Raw genomic sequence first — 13,498 nt, 5'->3', positions numbered from 1 at the left:
CAGCGCAGGGACTACTTCAGACAAGTCCACAGCATCCTGGTTGACGGCCCCGCAAAAAAGACACCTTGGTCTCACATGCCGATAACCTTTTCAGAGAAGGATATGAGCCTCAATAGCTACCCCCACACTGATGCAATGGTCATCGAAGCCAACATTCAAGGTTGGACTATCGGAAAATACTGGTCGACACTGGCAGCTCCGCCGACATAATTTTCTCAAGCACCTTCGACAGAATGAACATTGATAGAAACCTCCTCCAGGTAGCTGAAATTCCATTAATTGGATTCGGAGGGAAAAGGGTCGAGGCCCTCGGAAAAATCTCACTCCCTGTATCCTTCGGTGACATCACCAATCCAAGAACAGAACACATCACCTTCGACGTTGTCGAGATGAACTACCCCTATCTAGCCATCTTCGGACGGGGGCTCATAAACAAATTTGAAGCAGTCGTGCACCAACTGTACTTGTGCATGAAAATGCCGGCTTCAAGAGGCATTATCACTGTGCGCGGCAATCAGCAGCTCGCCAAGGACATAGAGCGAGGAGTGGCTCTGGGGCAAAGAAACGTACATGTCCTCGAACCTCAAAAGCCCAGTAAAGAGAAAGTAACCTTCGACGAAGGCTGTGAAGTCAAAAGAATACCCCTTGACAAGCACCTCCCGGATAAAGTTGTAACGATAAGTGCAACTTTATCCGAAGAAGAAGAAAAAGTACTCGACTTCCTGAACAAAAATAAGGACGTGTTTGCATGGTCAGCCAGTGACCTTCGTGGAGTCAGCAGAGATATAGTTGAGCACCGTCTTGACATCAGATCCGGTGTAAAGCCAAAAAAGCAAAAACCATGAAATATGTCCGATGAAAAGGTTACCGCCGTCAAAGCGGAGGTACAACGCTTGCTGGATGCGAAGGTCATCCGCGAAGTTAAGTACCCAACTTGGCTCGCGAATACAGTGACCGTCAAGAAAAAGAATGGCAAATTGAGAATGTGCATAGATTTCACCGACCTAAACAACGCCTGCCCGAAAGACGATTTCCCCCTCCCACGAATTGACAAAATCGTTGATGATGCCGCAAACAGCCAGCTGATGTCACTCTTGGATTGTTTCTCTGGGTATCACCAAATTTGGATGAGATCGAAAGACGAGGAGAAAACAAGTTTTATAACCCCCTTCGGCACTTACTGCTTCGTAAGAATGCCCGAAGGTCTAAACAATGCCGGCCAGTCATTTTCACGAATGACCTCCAAAGTTCTGGATTCACAGTTGAAAAGAAGCATCCTAGCCTATGTCGATGACATCGTCGTCATCAGCGCAGCACGACAAGATCACATATTAGATCTTGCAGAAACTTTCGCGAACCTTCGTAAAGCAAACCTGAGCCTTAACCCCGAAAAATGTGTGTTTCGGGTCCACAAGGGGAAGGTCTTAGGATGCCTGGTCTCAACCAAAGGCATCGAAGCCAACCCAGACAAAATTGCAGCCCTCTGCAACATGGAAGAGACACAGTAAATAAGGGACGTGCAAAAACTCACGGGCAGAATCGCCGCCCTGAACAGATTTATCCCACGCTCGGCAGACCAAAGCTTGTCGTTCTTCAAGGTCCTCCGAAGCTCCCAAAAATTCGAATGGGGCGAGTAGCAAATAGAAGCTTTCAACTCCCTCAAGCAATACCTGCACAACATGACCAAACTAACCTCCCCAGACCCAAAGGAGGTACTCTTGCTTTACACTTCGGCCTCTGAGAAAGCTGTTAGTGCCGCATTAGTGGTCGAAAGAGACACAGATGGCACTCATAAACAGTATCCAGTGTACTTTGCATCCGAAGCACCGGCCGGGTCCAAGCTACACTACTCAAAACTTGAAAAGATAGCCTATGCAGTTATCATGTCCTCCCGCAAGCTTCACCACTATTTCGAAGCTCATAGAATTATAGCCATCTCCGATCAACCCCTACATGACCTGTTACACAATAGAGAAGCTTCGCCAAGAATAGAAAAATGGGCTTCGGAACTATCAGAACTGGTAGTTGACTTTGAAAAGAGAACAGCACTCAAATCCCAGGTCCTGGCCGATTTCATAGTAGACTGGACATCGCCTGAAGCTCAGGAAGAAGAGCTCACAGAAACATGGACAGTTCACTGTGATGGAGCCTGGCAGAACGAATCTGTCGGCATTGCAGCAATCCTTGAATCACCTTCGGGAGCAAAAATAAGATACGCGGCCCATCTCAACTTCGACCAGTCGGCACCTTCGACAAACAATACAACCGAGTACGAAGCTCTTCTGCTCAGACTTTGCAAAATGAAGGCACTCGGGCACCAAAACTGTATCGTCAAGACAGACTCGAAGGTCATTGCAGATCACATAGAAAAAGAATATGAAGCCAGGAAACCCGCGCTCATCCAGTATTTGGAAGCAGTCAGGGCAATGGAAAAACATTTCAGGGGCTTCACAATCATCCACATCCCTCGCGCCCAGAATGACGAAGCCGACAGGCTCGCAAAGGCAGCGGCCAGAAAGTAGAAACTTCCACCAGATGTTTTCTTCGAAGAAATCTCTACACCTTCGACCAGGCCAAAGAAGGAAAGCAAAATCAACACAATCTTTAGCAAAGATTGGAGGGCGCCAATAATGGCGTACCTTCGGGGACACTACGAGCCCACTGATGAAGCAGAAGAAAAAAGACCCTCCCAAAGAGCAAGAGGCTATGAGATTTCACATGGCGAACTATACAAGTCAGGGGTAGTAACCCCTTGGCTAAAATGCATCCCAGTCAATCAAGGCATCGAACTTCTGAAAGAGATCCACACTGGCATCTGCGGATCCCACATAGGCATCAGACCTCTCGTAGCCAAGGCATTCAGGCAGGGTTTCTTCTGGCCATCTGCGCTGAAAGACGCAGAGAAAGTGGTCAAAATTTGCGAAGCTTGCCAAAAGCTGAGCCCAAAATCAAACAGACCTTCGGAACCCATGCAACTGATAGCCCCCGCTTGGCCCCTCCAGCGGTGGGGTTTGGACCTTGTAGGCCCTCTGCCCACAGCACAAGAAAATTACAAATACGCAGTGGTGGCCGTTGAATACTTCACCAAATGGGTCGAAGCTAAGCCCCTGATAAACATTACCTTCGAAGCAGTTCGAAAATTTTTCTGGCAAAATGTCATATCCAGGTTCGGAGTTCCAAAAGAACTCACGGTAGACAACGACAAACAATTGGACTCACAGCTATTTAAAGAGTTCTGCCGAAGCATAGGAACTAAACTCATGTTCGCTTCAGTCTACCATCCCCAATCTAACGGGGCTGTGGATGAACTCCCGAAGGTTGTGTGGTCACACAACACATCCGAAACAAGAACCACCAAATTCACCCCGTTCAAGCTCCTGTACGGTGCCGAAGCCATGAGCCCAGAAGAGCTCAAGAACAAGAGTCTAAGGGCAATCTCTGCACCCGAAGGCAATGAACCTCCGGACGACTCAGACCTGATAGAGCTCGAATTCTTACAAGCGGCCTCTAATCTGAATAAATACCAGAAAGAAACGACCAAATGGAGGGACAAGAAGGTGATCAAAAAGAACATCTCCATGGGAGACTGGGTCCTCAAGTGCAAGCCAAACGCAGAAAATGCAGGAAAAATAGAGCCAAAATGGGACGGCTGATACCTTGTCATCTCCAGCAAAAGGCCTGGGTCATATCACCTGACCGACTCCGAAGGCAACGAGCTGTCACATTCATGGAATGCTGACAGTCTCAAAATGTACTACATCTAGCTAATTGTAAAAAAGGGTTGGATTGCGAATCTATAAGCAGGTCCAGACTCATTAGGAACTTTTTACATTTCTTTTCCTTTGAACCTTCGGGCCGTACTCTTTTCCTCACAAAAGGTGACTCCATTTAGGAGGTGAGGTTTTTAATGAGGCGGACCCTTTGTAAATTCCATCACTATGAATGAAAATATTTTCCCCTATCTCCGAAGCTCTCAACAGTCGAAGCAACGTTAAAATCGCAAAACTAAATCAGCTAGGCTCGCTTTCCTCTCGAGCCCAGTATACTTATCCAAAAGAGGCTTAAATCTTCGCTTTAAAAGGCAAGGGGCTTCCGACCAAAGGTCGAAGTCAAAACACCTTCGCCCAAAAACTTAAGTGCAACAAGCACTAAAAGGCAAAGGGCTGCCGACTAAAGGTCGAAGCCAAAACACCTTCACCCTAAAACTTAAGTGCAACAAGCACTAAAAGGCAAAGAGCATCCGACCAAAGGTCGAAGCCAAAACACCTTCGCCCTAAAACTAAAGTGCAACAAGCACTAAAAGGAAAGGGGCTGCCGACCAAAGGTCGAAGCCAAAACACCTTCGCCCTAAAACTTGAGTGCAAAAAGCACCAAAAGACAAGGGATTGTCGAAATAGCGTCGAAACCAAACACCTTCGCCCTAAAAACTACAGCACAACAAACCACAAGAACCTTCGCGCAGCTTCAATCAGCACGTGCAAGGTGGGGGGAGACGTTTTTCTCAAAATAAAATTGCCCGTGCCGCTTAAACCACGCGGACTTTCACAGCTTCGACTAGCATGTGCAAGGTGGGGAAGATGTTTTTCCCTCGAAAATAACTTGCCCATGCTGTCTAAAGCAGGTGGTTATGAAACCCAAACAGCCTTCACTCATCCCCGATCACCACGAACTCTCGAGGGAGATGTTTTTTCAAAGCCCGGCAGTCGAAGCCAACAAAAACAGCCGCCACGCACAAAGCAAGTGCAGGAAACCGCGAAAAAGAAGACAGCAGAACAAACACAGCGACTATTTACATAAGATTAATAGTGTCTTCCCTAACTAAGATATCGTCCGTCACAGTTCAGATACTCCTAGCACCGCTAGCGTTCAAAAACTCGGCAACACTCGCACCCGGGTGGGCGAAGCTGAAATGCTCCAAATCTGTCCAGAGCACAGCAACACCATCGCACCCGACTCGAAGCGGCGCCACAAAAATCGTTTGACCTGCCGGCACAATAGCCTGGCCAGGGTGGGAATATTTACATCAGAATTCACATCACAAAATATCAAGTTCATTTCACAAAAACTGCATTCCTAGACCTTTGGGTTGTCCTCTTCTTCTTCGTCGTGTCCAGATTGACCAGATGTTCCCGCAATCTCTCCAGCCTCCAAACATTCATTGACGACACCCTTCGCGGCCTCGCGAGTGCGCTTGGACTGCAAAACAGTACAATTAAATCACATTCAAGCACGCAAAGAAAACCAACTCGAAGGTTACCGCCCGAGCCACCTCAAGGCATTGACGCGCTATGTCCCGCAGGGCTTGACGTCCCACAGATAGCCAGAACTTTCGCAAAAAAGTTTTCTTCACAGTTTGAATCCAACTCGAGCAAGCCTCCAACTCCGAAGACTCCGGAAGCTGATATCCAGGAGCAGCAATCTTGATCAGATCTTGACAGCCTTCATGCTCAAGGAAGGCGAAAGCATTATCGCACGAGATAACAGCCGAGTTGACTGAAATATCAGTCAAGATATTTCCCAAAACGGCGAACTCTTTCAGCATCCAGTCAAGAAGCCCGTTTAAGCCAAGACCGTTGGACTTTAACAAAGGCTCAGGCTCAGCCCCGAAGGTGGCGAGCGCATCTTTGTAAGCCTCAAAGATTTCAGAGCTTTTCTCAACAATTTCATCAGTGGCCTCGGTCAGCAACTGCATGTTATCCCGGGCCTCCTCCTCCAACTTTTCAACAACCTTATCCTTTTTAGCACATTTACCCGAAAGTTGAACAGCAAGACCCTCCGCCTTCCTGGCCTTATCAACACTCTTCTCAACCTCCTGCCTTGAACCCTCGATGGTGGCCTCCTTCGAGTCCAATTCTTTTTACATTTCATTAACAACAATGTCGTGGCGTCGCGCCCTCTCCTCTAATTCCTCATTCTGCTTTTTCTGGGAATCTTCGAGAGTTTGAAGCAATGACAGTTCCTTCTTCAGCCTCTCATTTTCCTCAACTAAACGAAGCCTCTCTGCAGAGCCTTCGAGCATCTTGTCAGACTCCACCTTCGCCCTCTTCAAAAGAACCCTTCCAGCAAGAAAGGCCTTTGCATTCATGGCCGCAACCACGCAGTCAAGATCTCCGGTCCCATAAGCTTCGAGCTCGCTTTTAAAACCTGCACAAGCCATAGCTGTTAAGCAAACCAATAGTGTGCAAACCACTAGAATAAAGTAAAAAATACCTTCTACATCAAAAAGTTCCTTCTCAAGTTGACGCTTCTCAACGGTCGAAGTCCCCTCCGAAGGTAGAGGAACCTTCGTGGGTCCAGACTCGATCTCATGAGACAGCTCCGCTATCATCTCAGCAACTTCTACTTCATGAATCCAAGGAAGATAAGGATCAATATCTGGTCCTTGAAAATTAAGAGGACGAGGCAGTAGAATCCCACCTAGTTCGTTGAAGCAAAGATGACCTTCGTTACGCGTATCATCTCCCATCAAAGCCTCCCCCCGTCCCTCTGGGCCTCGGCACCAACGGCACCAGCGCCTTCGGTTTCAATGCCTTCCAAAACCCTTGAAGGCTGTACGCTCGGCGTAGCGATAGCCGTGCTGGTAACCTTCGTAACATCCTTCACCGGGCCCGGAGCCGGCTCAGCATCGGCTGCTGGCGAAGGCAAGATAGGATCGACGACAGCACCCTCGTCATCCAAATCAAGCAAACTAACGCATCGAAGCCCACCGCCCCTTGAGGGACTCAGCTTGATAACTACATCCCCGACGCTGTCTGGTCCTGAAAGAAGAGTCCCAAACTGGTCAAGGTAAAGCTCCATCGACTCCCCTCGGAGCGGGGAGTAACTTATTGTCTCCTCTAGCACCAGCATAAAGGACTCGCTACACATCTCCCAAGAGGCAACATCATGAAGGTATCGAACTAAGTGATTACCTTTCTTAGTCGAAGGCACCTTCGGAGGCGATCGGGGCGGCCTCAAAGATGAAACCTCCGGTTCAGCTTTTGGGGCCTCAGCATCTGCAGAAGAAACTTTCCTCTTCTTAGCGGCAGGATCTTCGCTCGAGGTGCCCTTGCTTCTTTTTTCCGGTTTCTTGGACTCCACCCGGTCAGGGTACCTCACTCCCATAACCGCAAAAGAACGATTCACCCGAGAACCACTAGAGCAGCAGGCAAGTATAGATTCATGCTCTTTCAATAGATAGGGCCCCGCTAGTTCCACCGCCATTTCCTCGACCTCCGCAACAATGGCCTTGTCACTCTTGCCAGGTGGCTTAACAAGCTCAAGCTTCAGAAAGGGAACACTTTCCTTCAAAGCGCGAACCTTAACCTTCACAAGGGGATTTGGATCCCAGCCCGCAGACAAGGGCCAGATATTTGCACAAATAAACTCCTCAATCAAGTCCCTCCCTCCAATCAACCCAGCCGCCGACCCAAAGGCACCCACACAATCTTTGTAACCAGCCGCGGACCTCCGGAAATCGGCCTGGCTGATGTGTTCAACCGGAAGAACCTTCGATGCCAGAGCATAAGAAACCTCGCCCATCCCGTCGGCACTCGGAAAACCAATTTTGGCATAAAACCAAAATTTGGTCCAGTCATCGTCTCATCGGTTCTTCTGGCAATATGAGAGCTCCACCCACTCGATCCTTTGAGATTTGTTGGGTCTTCACGGCACGAAGGTGCAGCAGATGCTCTGAGCGCTAAAAACCTCATCTTCTTCCGCAAACCGCACCTTACGGCCCTGTGGGTTAAGCTTGTGCAAACGACAGAAGGCATCAACCGAGACAGGTCCCCCGAAGGTCTTTACAGCCCAAAAGAACTTTGAGAGCATAACGATAGCATTTGGTGTCAACTGGTGAATCTTCACTTTGAACTTGGCGAGAATCTCCGGAACCGCCGGATCAAGGGGGAACCGAAGCCCGGCAACAAAAAAGTTGCGAAACACCACACACTCCCCATCCTCAGGGGTGGGTGTTTCCTCCCCCTGCGGCGGCCGGCAAACACCCGCCGGAAAATACCCCCTCTCAACAAACGACTCAATCAGAGCCGCGGACATGACCGAAGGTCCAAACCTCAGAATCGGGGCAGGCTTCTCTTGCTTCATCAGCTCCGAAGGATCAGCGTCCACGTCCGACAAGGATTCTTCCCCTCTCGAAAGATGCTCCTCCTTTTCGTGCGAAGCAGCACCTTCAGTAATGTCTTTAGCAGTGATTTTAACTCTGGCCATTCCTACGGCAGCAAACAATACCAGTAAAAAAACTTACAAACGGTGCAGACAATGCGAAGATCTCCCGGCTTGCAGATAACCAAACCAAATCGCTCGAAGCTCCCGGCAAATCACAGCACTCCATGTGGCAAGCTCAAAAATTCGGCAGAGCATCGCTACGATCAGAAGATGTGAAAGCGACGCCTCACCCCCTCCCCCCCGCCACCTTATATAGGAGGGTGAAACTGAGCAGTAAACAGCAATGGTAAAATCAAGATGGATACCAAACGTCACCTTCGGCTCGTCCCAACCTCCGATGGAGGGAGACATTTTTTGGTTGCAGGTGGCAGAGGCTTCGAGGGTTCGGCCCGTCGGAGTTGGCCCTCGCCCGCGAGGGGCTACTGTTGGGGATCACCACCGCGCATAAACAGAGGTTGCCCCGGACCGCAGGACGAAAGGCGAAGGTACTGAAGGGCGCCAAAGCTCGAAGGTCACCCTTCCGGCCGGAGGTCGAGGGATGCGTCCGAACGTCTCCGGAGGAAACCGAAGGTTCGTGAAGCCCGAAGGTCACTCCGAAGACCCAAAGCCTCAGCGACTCTCCGAAGGATCAAGAAGGCTCCCAAAGGCCTAGCACCAATCCGAAGGTTGCAGGGGACCTTCGGGATGGCGTCCCGAAGCCAAGCGCAAAGTAGACCTATGCAAGCAGAGATTAATAGAATGGAGAAAGAATGCGCAAACACTCAGACCAATCATGAGCAGCAACCTCCGCTGGGAGCCTCTCACCAGAATGAGATCCACAACATCCAAACCGATCATACCCGCCAAGGCCACTACGTCCCACCTTCAGCTAGCACATTTGACCCCAACTCACCACTCTCTGCAGCCCTGCAACACACACCATGGCCGTTGGGCTACAAGCCAACTCAGCTCCCCAGATACAACGGATCGGAAGACCCAACCCAATTCATCATGGCCTACGAAGCTACCATAGCTTCGGCTAGCGGCGATGGCCCTATCATGGCAAAATCCTTTATCATGGCCTGCGAAGGTCCACTAGACAACTGGCACTCCCACCAACCATCGGGCTCCATTACAAGCTGGCCTCAGCTAAAAGTGAAGCACAGGCAAGGCTTCCAAGGCTTCGATCGACTTGACTTGAACACCATAGAAAACTTCCAGTGTCTCCAAGGAGACAAAGAACCCCTCTATGGTTACTTCCGGAGGCTTGTCCAGAAGAAAGCTCTGATCCCAAATTTCCCAGAAAAAGATGCAATTGCCAAGTGCATCGTTGGCTTATCGCCTGGACAGCTAGCCTCGCATCTGTCTAGGGAGCCACCCAGAACACTCAGCGACCTGTATAATGAGGCAGAAAAATACGCCAGGTCAGACGCAGACCACAGACGGAGGGTCGAGCAGCGAAGGGTAATGAGGCAGGATGAGAAAAATAACTAGAACTACCAAAACAAAAACCCATAGTTCGTATTCCCTGTGGAACCTTTGCCGATAACTTTTTTAGAGGAGGATATGAGCCTCAATAGCTACCCCACACTGATGCAACGGTCATTGAAGCCAACATTCAAGGTTGAACCATCGGAAAAATACTGGTCAACATTGGCAGCTCTGCCGACACTTACAATCGGTGCAGTCAATGCGAAGATCTCCCGGCTTGCAGATCGGCAAACCAAATCGCTCGAAGGTCTCGGCAAATCACAGCACTCCACATGGCAAGCTAAAAAAGCCGGCAGAGCTTTGCTACGATCAGAAGGTGGGAAAGCGACTCCTCACCCCCCCTCCCCCCCCCCCCCCGCCACCTTATATAGGGGGATGAAAGTGAGCAGTAAACAGCAATGGTAAAATCAAGAAGGATATCAAACATCACCTAACAAAAAATCGACACGTACACCCAAAATTACCTTCGGCTCGTCCCAACCTCCGACAGAGGGAGACATTTTTTGGTTGCAGGTGGCAGAGGCTTCGAGGGTTCGGCCCGTCGGAGTCGGCCCTCGCCCGTCGACATTGCTTCCTGCCAGTTCTCGAAAGAAAAATAGAGAGGAGGAAAAGGCGAAGGCGCAGGGGAAAGGAGGAAGAGGAGTGCTAACCGCCTTCACTGTCGTTGTCGATTTTCGCTCGATGGCTGATGGCAAGCGCCCCCGTGATGAAGAGTCCAGTGCCGCGCCGCGCGGTCTGCCGCGGGTATGCCGCGAGTTCTTCTAGGGGAGGTATTTTTCGATGCTGTCCCCATCCTTCAGCCCCTGCATTTTACCTTGCTATGTTCGTGATGATGCCTGCGCGGTGGTAGGGTGCCGTCGATGGGTCCCGGAGCGTGGATCGCGGGACAAGGTGGTGTTGGGCCGTAGGGTGGCCCCGGAGTCTCCGACTCCTCTTCTTCCGGCGGGCCTCCGGTGCGGGGTGGCGTTGAAGCGTCTGATGTTTCCGCCGGCTGCTTGGCTTCATCCTCCGTCGCGCCGCCGGCGCCTGTCATTGCGACGACGTCGATCGCGGCTGCTGCAGCGCCGGGCTTGCCCGCGCTAGGTGCCCATGCAGCTGGATCAGCTCCACGCCCTCCCCGAGATCATCTGCTCATCGGTGAGGCTAGGGATCCGTCGTGGCACTGCCACTGCATTGGCCTCCGTCCATCTGCGCACTGGGGTGCCCCTCGGGGGAATCGGCCCCGGCTTCCAGGAGACCTCCAACGCGGCGGTTCATCGGCGGGCCATGCTGGACTGCACCAGGTACGGGCAGGTCATCGCGGCGGAGATGGACGTCGACGACCTCCTGCGATGAGGTGCGGACTCGGAGTTGGACGGCCCGTAGGGGCCCAGCGGGATGGTGGCGGAGCACGGGGCCGGCCGGCAGCCAGTCTTTTTGTTTTGTTTAATTATGAAAAATTGTATGTAAGTGTTGTGCCCCAAGCCGTTCGTGCAGCTTGGGTGAGCATCTGGGGCGTTCACGGTATGTGTGGCGCCCCTAACTATGTTTAAATTTGTGTTTGCTTTTCGATTCGGTTACGGGAGTTTCTGTGTGTTGTGTGATAGGAGAAAACTGGTGCGTGCGTGCTGCACAGTCCATCCCAGTGAGGTCCCCGAGCGCCTTGGCTTGAGAGTGCTCAGGGCAAGGGGCTGCATAGGCAAGGAGAAATAGAAAGTAGGATGGTCGAAGACCATGGTCTGGCCCCCGAGCGCTCCGAGCCAAATGTGTATGGGTCGGGGTGCTAGAGATCAGGAAACTCATATGTGTTTTGAGCACGTGAGAAATGCAGGTGTGCGGCCCCCAAGTGATTCTGGGCTAGGGGTAGCCGGGTCGGGGCGCCGGCTGAGTGCACTGTGCTATGGGGAGAAAAAATCGACAGGTGTCAGGCCCCCTAGTGCTCCGAGCTGGAAGTGGTCGGGTCGGGGCACTTGGAATGAGCCACTAATGCTTCTTACGGGAAGAAATGCTGTAACTATTCTATATTCCAAGAGTTGGTTAGAATGTTACCGTCAGAGTCTCTTAGCTTGTATGTGCCTGGTCGTATCACCTCTGCGATGCTGTAGGGTCCTTCCCATGGCGGTGAGAGCTTGTGCTTGTCCTTTGTCGACATGACCCGTCGCAGAACCAGATCTCGACCTGCAACGTCCTCTCCCGTATGCGCCTCTAGTGGTACCTGCGTAAAGTTTGTTGGTAGCAAGCTGATCGGTGTAACGTGGCTAGCCTTGCTTCTTCCAGGACTTCCATGGCGTCCGTCTGGGTTTCGGCTGCCATTTCTGGGTCAAAAGCTTTGACTCTCGGTGCGCCGTAGTCCAAATCGGAAGGCAGTACGGCCTCGGAGCCGTACGTTAGGAAGAAAGGTGTTAGTCCTATGGACCAGTTAGGTGTGGTTCGCAAGCTCCAGAGCACTGCTGGCAGCTCTTCCACCCAACGACCCGCGAACTTTTTGAGCATGTCAAAAATGCGTGTTTTGAGCCCTTGGAGGATTAAGCCGTTAGCTCTTTCTACTTGCCCGTTTGTGCGTGGGTGTCCGACCGATGCCTAGGCGATCCGGATCCCGTATCCTTCCGCGAATTCTTGGAAGTAGTGACCTGTGAAGTTGGTCCCGTTGTGGGTGATGATGGAGTTGGGTACGCTGAATCTATAAACGATGTCCAGGAAGGACTTGACGGCCTCCTTGGAGTCAATCGTGGTTATCGGATTTGTCTCTATCCATTTTGTGAACTTGTCGATTGCGACAAGTGGGTGAGCCCTCATGGTGCCTTTTTGAGTGGCCCGACCATGTCTAGACCCCATACAACGAATGGCCATGTTATGAGAATGGTCTGAAGGGCTTGGGCTGGCAGGTGGGTTTGTTTAGTGTAGTACTGGCAGCCTTTGCATGCGCGGACGATTTCTTCCACATTGTGCAATGCTGTTGGCCAGTAAAATCCTTGTCGGAAAGCTTTTCCAACTAGGGAGCGTGGCGCAGCGTGGTGTCCGCAGATCCTAGAGTATCTCGAGAAGGAGCTCCTTGCCCTGGGCAATGGGGATCCACTTCATGAGAATGATAGTTTCTAAGGGGCTGCGTTTGTAGAGCTCGCCGTCGATTACAGCGAAGGTTTTGGCTCGTCGGGCTACTCGACGAGCTGCGTTGCGATCCTCGGGGAGGACTTCGTGAAGGAGATAAGCCAGTAGGTCGACTCTCCAATCTGCGGTGTCTGCTTGGTTTGGTTCGGATTGTCCCGTAGCGAGACAGGTTGGGCCCTTGGGTACCTGGTCGGGGGCTGGGTCGGAGGGAGCGTGCTCTGTTTTCTCTGCATGCTTTATTTCCCCTGTTTTTGTCTTGTCTACGGCTAGCTACTTTTCTCGCGCCGACGGCATGTTCAGGTCGTTGACGAAAATGCCGCTGGGCGTCGGCTTACGCTCGGCGGCCATTTTTGCGAGAGCATCCGTGTCGGGGTTTTGTTTCCGTGGGATGTGGTGGAGCTCCAGACCCCTGAAATCTCCCTTCTAGTATACGGACTTCCTGGCAGTATGCGTCCATGAGAGGGCTCTCACAGTTAGAGTGCTTCATGACCTGGTCGACTACGAGCTTGGAGTCACCGTAGACGTACAAGCGGGTTGCTCCGATGTCGATGGCTATGCGGAGGCCACTGATGAGTGCCTCATACTCTGCTATATTGTTGGATGCAAGAAAGTAGAGGTGGACTGCGTACTGAAACTTGCCTCCTTCTGGGGAGACCAGGACGACCCCGGCCCCCGCGCCGGGTGCCATGACCGACCCGTCGAAGTAGAGGGTCCAGTACTCGTGAGAGATTTTTGGGGTCGGGGCTTGGACTTTCGTCCACTCCGCGATGAAGTCGGC

The sequence above is a fragment of the Panicum virgatum genome, chromosome 7N, assembly GCF_016808335.1.
Source record: "Panicum virgatum strain AP13 chromosome 7N, P.virgatum_v5, whole genome shotgun sequence".
Taxonomy (NCBI): domain Eukaryota; kingdom Viridiplantae; phylum Streptophyta; class Magnoliopsida; order Poales; family Poaceae; genus Panicum; species Panicum virgatum.
Note: the sequence above shows the minus strand (reverse complement) of the source record.